The 7072-nt window shown below is 35.1% G+C and overlaps 1 pseudogene; it reads right to left on the reverse strand.

Annotated features, from left to right (window-relative positions):
• Positions 1-558: 558 nt before the first annotated feature.
• Positions 559-3237, reverse strand: LOC114732863 (adenosylhomocysteinase-like; annotated as a pseudogene).
• Between the last annotated feature and the right edge of the window lie 3835 nt (positions 3238-7072).

Here is a 7072-nt window from a genome sequence, read left to right on the forward strand (position 1 = left end):
TATACACTCAATCAAAACTTCACTGCATAATATTAAAACAAAAAGACTAGCTATCAAATTTGAAACCATTCTATATGCTTGTTGAATGACAGAATTTCAGAGTCCCTTTCTCTCATCCTTTAATTAATCACCCCCAAATAGCAGAAAAATGAGAGGTCCATTTTAACTTTGAAAGCCTTGCAGTTAAGACCCAGAGCCACAGTACCAACAAGCTTGAACACTCATAGATAATGCCTGATAGTACAGAATCGCTTCCAATAAAACAATACATATGCAAACTAAAAAACAAAACAAAAAAAGAAGAGTCACTTTCTCTTAATAGCAAATAGAAACATAAATGAAGATAAGACAAAGACAATATATATATACACATCCATTATACTGCTCAAACTCAAAATGAACTACAACACGGTATACAAAGGTAAAAGTGCGTGTATCACGTCATTGTAAAACAGACATTAAAGAGTCACTTCACTATAAAACGTAGCCCTCAACAGATGTGCTAGAATCCTGAAGTACTGGGGTGAGAAGTGACACTAAAAGGGCTGGGCTTTTACTCTAACATCTCTCGCCCTTTAATAAACCCCAAATCGCTGGGAGATCAATGGACACTTTGGCAAATGACATCTTAAGTGTGGCGCCTTTCATGAAGCCCATAGCGCACATTCCAAAGAGCCAACAAGCTTTAACACCCATGCGTTTTAATATCCTCTTGATGTCATCACCTATCTTTGCCTCGGCGCAGACATTGTTGGTCGGCTCCATGCTCGCGTCCAGAAGCCTGGCAAGGTGAAAAGCGGAAACCTTCCGTTCAAGAAGGTTAGGCAAATCATAAACCTTATTCTCGTGCTCGCCAGCTCCTCTCTTGCTCCACAACTCAAGCACAGCAACCACATGGCTTGTACAAGACCAAGACGGCATCAAATCAGGGTATCCCGTGTTGCTCAGTACGATGATGCTTGAGTTAGTCTCGGGATTGACCCATTTGTCAGTTTCAAGATTGATGATGGTTCGCTTCATGCCACAGAAGCATTGCTCCACCCCAGCATAGATGTTTCTGTTAGGGTCCAATATTGGATCCATGTTGTAAATAATGGTATTGTTCTTCATCTTCTTAATGTGGTTAACCACAACGGAATTATTATTGCCATTGTTGAAACCAGGGGTCACATATATGTCTGCCTCAGAATCAGCATCTTCAGGGGTATTATTAACTTCGAAACCTCCTAGGAGAGCTTGAGTGGCATGGTTGGGATCAAGCTCAGACACAACCACGTTAGCTCCAGCTTGTTTTAATGCAATAGCATATTCCTCGCTCGCATCATCATATCCACACACAACAGCTCTTTTCCCAGAAATCATCGTATTTGTGGCTTTCATTATCACCTCAAGAAGAGCATAGGGGCGACCGAGCAAGTTGATGAACTGCTGACGCAGTTAAGCATGCAAAATATAAGATACAATGTTGAGTTTTCCAAAACTAGCAACAAGATAAATTAGAAAAATTGCAATAAGGTCTCATCTAAAAGAATTAAATATAAAAAGGTTCATTAAAATTATCAAATTATTCTGAAGTTTCAAAGAACCTCATTGCAAAAAATTTCATTTATTTAATTCCCAAATTGCCCTCATATTTTTTTTTTAAAAGTATGTATTGATAACTGAGAGTACAATCATTAACAAGTTAAGATGTGATAATTAACAACTATTGCGGTAGTATTAACAACTCATGCATTGCACTGAGAAAATGACCCAATTTATAAGGCCAGGCCCTTAAACTGACAGGCTCAGGGCTAGCCTGCAGGCTTTCGGCCTATTAAAAAAAAAAGTTATTTTTCATACTTCTCACATTTTTTATCAAAAAAATAAAAACAAACTAGTAAAATTATTAATAAAAGATATAAATATGAATAAAATTAAGTCACAAATACAAAATATCATCATATCTTAATATCCATCAATATCCAAAAATATGTAAAACATCCATCAACATCTAAAAGTTTTTTTTCTTTATAGAAATTTCACTTTTAAATTTTGCAGTCTAATTATTATTTTACTTTAGTTGGATAAGTATTGTTATTGAAACTCATAAATTTTTAATTCAAATTATAGAAGTATAAAAATATCAATATATATAATATAAATCAAACCATTATTAAAGTCCAAATTAACGTATTTTTTAAAATTTAATTGGATAAATTATTGTTTAAAACCAAATAAATCAAACAATTATATGAAATTTAATTTCAAAACTAAATATTCAAAAAAATTAATAATATTAGAATTATATAAAAATAAAAAATTTATAAAAGGGCCTAAAGGGCTGGCCCTTGCCCTACAGGCTACAGGATTGGTCCGTTTAAGCCCTCTGTTCTATAGAGCCAGTCTTTTTAACCCTATTTTTAATTTAAAGGGAAAAATTTTAAACCTGATCTTCATAATTTTTGAGTCTAGACAGGCCTGAAAAGTTCAAACTCATTGGATCTGGAAAATTACGGCATGCGAAAGTCGACTTAACTCGTAGCTGCTAGCTGCAAATTCTCAGTTCTGAAACATATCTAAAACTAAACTAGATACTGTTACCGATATTAACCTTGCTCTTGGTAACAGATTGGTTGACACTGATGGCAGGGAAAAAGAGAGTTCCATTAGCTTGCATCTGGTTAAGCCTATCATCACCAGTGGTGGTCTTTACGGAGACACCAACTAGTCTGTCCTTGATCTTGTGATACCTCGTGGGATCCGTCTTCAAACCATCGCTGAGCATACTGAAAACAATCTGCAACTCAGCATCATCAGTGGAAGACGGATCTGGCAACTGACGAGTCTTGGCATAAATCTCTTCGGCTTTGAAACCCTCAACGATGAAGAGGGTAGCGTCAGCACCGTCGTCAACAATCAGATCGGGACCACCGCCAGGACCCCAGTCAAGGGCACGTTCGATACACCACCAGTACTCCTCAAGAGTCTCCCCTTCCAGGCGAAGACGGAGACGCTGTCACGTGCGATGGCAGCGGCTACGTGGTCGTCAGTGGAGAAGCTTTTGCCGGAGCACCAGCGAACTTCAGCTCCGAGAGCAGTCAGAGTTTCGACGAAGACGGCGGTTTGAGTGACTATGTGGAGGGAAATGGTGATTCTGGCGCCTTTGAAAGGCTGGATATGGCCGAACTTAGCACGGCAGGCCATGAGACCGGGCATTTCGAATTCGGCGAGCTGGATCTTGGAACGGCCGAAGTCAGCCTGAATGGTTTTCTCCACGACCAAGGTCATGGCGGCTGCTGTTTGTGGAGAGACGCTGGAGAGAGAACGCGGTGGGCGTGAGAGGCGCGGCCTATGAAAGGCATATTTATAGGATTTCATAGGATCGAATGGACGGTGAGGATTGAAAAGTGGGGTTAGTGGAATTCTTGATCTTATCTTCTCTTTTTTTTTGGGCAGTTGGATCTTATCTTGGGGAATCCTTGTTCAGTGCTGAGGTCCAAAAAGGAATTTTGGTTGAGCGATGTGGAATAGTAACTTCAATATATAAATCACATGACTGTCTTCTTTTGGCTCAGCTTTAATTTATAAATCACATCACTGTCTTTTTTCGGTTCAGCTATATGGGATAGTAAGCGATGATGCGGGATGGTAACTTCGAAGATGCGGGATGGTAACTTCGATTTGTAAATCACGTCATTGTCTTCTTTTGGTTCAGCGATGTGGGATAGTAACTTCAATTTATAAATCACATCACTGTCTGTTCGTTTTTCAATTGTTTTCTTTCCTTTATGCGCTTTCTTCTTTCTCTATTCCTTTTCTCTTTCTTTTTCATTTTAGATTCTTTTCCTCCATTCTTTATTTTTTACCGCGATAGTCCAGAACTCCTTGCCTTCATTTCAGAGACGCTCGCAGGGTTAGAGAAAAGAGAATAGATCCAGATGAATTGACTTGGAGCTGCCAAGGATAAAAAAAGCGAACTTGCAGAGCCAGAAGAAGACGGTGACCTTTCTTTTTTTCTTTTTGTTTCTTCTTCTTCTTGACTCCATATTTGATAGTTTCCTCTCTTTCTTGTGCTCCTCTTCCCCATTTATTTCTCAAGTCAATCACTTCTCTCATTTTCTCTGATTGTCTTATCTTTATTGTTCTTTTCGTATTCTTCTTTTATTACTTTCTCCTCTTTCAACTTGCTTCAGCGTATCTATTGAGATAACAAGTTTGTATGATGAGGCCTCTTGTGTGTTGTTATTTTTTGGTTTAGTTTATGAATCTACCCCACAAGATACCCGTAGTGCGAGGCAACGTTTCAAACTTGTTAACCCATTTCACATTCATTTCCTTCCTTTACTGCTGTTAAGTGGCGAATTTGTTGATCCATTTGAGATTTATTTCCTTCAAAGTGGATGTTTTTAGCTTGTTTATTTACTTTTATTTTCAGCCTCACACAATCTTCCATGTGTAGGGTGTGTGCCACCAATGGACCCACATGAATCGACCTGTATATGCGTTCATTGTTGCTTTTTTCAAACTCCAATGGACCCACATGAATATGGGTGTCATTGTGTACGGTATATGTTTCATCTTAACCCCACGTGTCCCATCTTTCCGCATGTCAATATTGTGTTTCATTTGTATATATCTATGGAACTCATTTTTCTAAACAAAATATAAATGCTAATATGCTAGTTAACTTTCTCACTTGAATTATATGCTATAAAAGAATATAAAATTTTTTTTCTCAACCAGCATTAAATAAAAGTATTTATGCATATATAAATATAATAGGTGAGTTTTTAAAGGATATTTTTAAGATCTTAAGTAGCTTTAAAATAGTTTAGAGTAACTTAAGAATAGTCTTAAGTTATAAATTAGCAGATATATTGTGTGTGAATTTTTGTAGACACTTATCCAGAGCTTTGAAAGTAATTTTGTGTGATTATTTGTAAGCTAATGAATAACAAGTAACTTTAAGATTTCTTTCATATACATATTCATTGTTTGCGGGTGTTATTATTGTTTGATAATTTGTAAATTAATTATTTTAGTATGAAATATGCATACATATATATATTTATATGTGATAATTATCAAGTTTCCAATTAAATAGAGCTTTAATGACTATGTGTGTGTCTATATATTTATTTTTACTCATGACTTATGCTATTAAATAATATTTGTAATAGCTAAATATCTTGTTAATCGTAATGAAATGTGTTGTTGGTTTCCTATTTTTTTATGACAGAGAATAATAGTATATTTGCTAATATATTCTACTAAATCATTATTTGTCATGACACATGCATTATGTGATGGGCTGTGATTAGAAGTATATTAGTGTGTTGCTTAATTATCATGTAATATGCCATTACTCGGTGTACAGTCAAGGCTCCTTCTTCCATGTTTTTTAAATTTTTTGTCGAGATTGCATTGGAGTTGTGGGACATGTGACTTTTGTTCTTTTAAAGAGGGAAGCTATAGCCCCAACTTGAGCTCTATACCTTTGGCCAGGTATATATCAAGTATTGGTAAGTTTGGGACAATTTAATTAAAAGGATTAGTTTTAATTAAACTATGTGTTAGCCTATGGCTCTAGTCGGAGGAATAAGGATGGACGGTGACACAGGAGAAGTTGCATAATGCATATATTGTTGTGAAATTTTAGGTTGTAAATGGATATTTACTGGACATGTGAGAATCTAGCATACCTAAAATGTAGATCAATATTTTTGATGTCCACACGGAATCCGATCATGTAGACAAAGTCATATTTTGTTATACAATAAGTACACCTTTGAAGAGAGAATGAGAGAATAAGGAGAGAGGAGAGTTGCAGAGGGAAAAATTTCTGATCAGTGTTCAGACTTTTTCTCTCACGTAGACATAGTGCTTTGTTCAGTTTTCCTATAAAACCATTCCCTCCAAAAGACAAAAGGGTTTTTTCCAAGTAGCAACCCTTAATCTTTAGTTTATTGTATTTTAGATCCCAAACCTATGGACTTAGGCCTGATCCACCCTGACTCCAACATCTCTCACTCACACTTGATGGATTAGTCGTTATGGATCATTCTCTCTCTCTCTCTCTCTCTCTCTCTCTTTTTCACAGTAAGTATTTGTTTTAACGCATGGGAAAACGTTGACTTTTTAGGTGTTTGTATTAGAAATCTCTTTTGCAAGATTGATGATGCCTCTTGTCGTTAAAGCACTCAATTAAACTAGGTCCTAATTAATTTGTAGTTTAGGATCGACCTAGGTCATTACTTCCAAGAAGCAAGTTATGGGTTTCTTTAAGTAAAAATTTAGGTGATAAAAAAATACAATAAATTGGACCTGAACTAAATGTAAAATTCTAATTTTAATATGCAATGCATCAAATTAAAAAAATTACATAACAAATCAATGCAATTTGAAATTGAAATTTTAGAACAAATAAAATGAAAATATAAATAAAATTAATTGAACTAGAATGCAATGCAATTTTTGGAGGGATTTTTTTAGAAGGAAAATAAAAATGATGAAAAAGAAATTAACTAGAAAGCAAAGAAAATTAACAAGTAAAAGTTAAGAAGTTTCCCTTCGGTGAGCTAAAGGGGACAACTTAGGGTTCGTATGGATTTAACCTTCATAACCTTAATTAGTTAATTAGACTAAAGGGAAGTGATAAGAGAGTGGAATTAATAAACTTAATTACCTACTTGAAATAAAGGAAACCCTCAACTTCAAAAACCCTTAAACTATTAGAGAACTCGTAACAGTATGAGGCTAGTTAATTAAGCTTATTAAAAACTAATGAAAACAACTCAAATTAATTCTGAAAATTATGTTTGAAATTATCCAATTAAACAATTAGACAATTAACCAACTTAATTAAACAATTAAGAGGTAAAATAACCCAAATTTTGCAATTCAAACCACATTGATAATTAAACTCATAATGAAAACTCAATTATAAATTCAATTAACAATGCAAAGGTTCTAAACATAAATTCCAACAAGTATCTCGGCACAAATAAGATCCAAATATCAACCCAATCTAAGAATAAAAATGACAATCTAGAACTAAATTGTCTCAACAAAAATACAACTTAAAATTATT

This window comes from Neltuma alba, unplaced genomic scaffold (assembly GCF_004799145.2).
Source record: "Neltuma alba isolate B1F8T4 unplaced genomic scaffold, ASM479914v2 tig00002573_pilon, whole genome shotgun sequence".
Lineage (NCBI taxonomy): Eukaryota > Viridiplantae > Streptophyta > Magnoliopsida > Fabales > Fabaceae > Neltuma > Neltuma alba.